At 25.0% G+C, this 284-nt stretch overlaps 1 protein-coding gene across 1 annotated transcript in view; it reads right to left on the reverse strand.

Annotated features, from left to right (window-relative positions):
* Positions 1-284, reverse strand: part of LOC107643991 (alpha-dioxygenase 1) — a 22,700-nt gene that overhangs the window by 12,743 nt on the left and 9,673 nt on the right. The window lies entirely within an intron of this gene.

Genomic DNA, 284 nt, shown 5'->3' on the forward strand with positions numbered 1-284 from the left:
CTAACTCGAAATAATAATATTTATTGTTCATACAATATTACTGTACGAAATTAAGTTTTCTCCCTTATTTTTTTTTCTTGGGGGTGGGGGAATTGTGTTTGGTTGATGCAAGTCTTAATCCCACTTTCATCTACTTTAATTTATTATTAACGTTGAATTTTATATTAAATCAAACTGAATATTACTACATAGATCAAAATATTCTTTTAAAAGGTAAAATAGAAAGTTTAAGGTTTAAAAAAAGAACCCAAATCACTTTTGTAAATATAGTTATAAAAATCGGA

Source organism: Arachis ipaensis, chromosome B05, assembly GCF_000816755.2.
Source record: "Arachis ipaensis cultivar K30076 chromosome B05, Araip1.1, whole genome shotgun sequence".
Taxonomy (NCBI): Eukaryota; Viridiplantae; Streptophyta; class Magnoliopsida; order Fabales; family Fabaceae; genus Arachis; species Arachis ipaensis.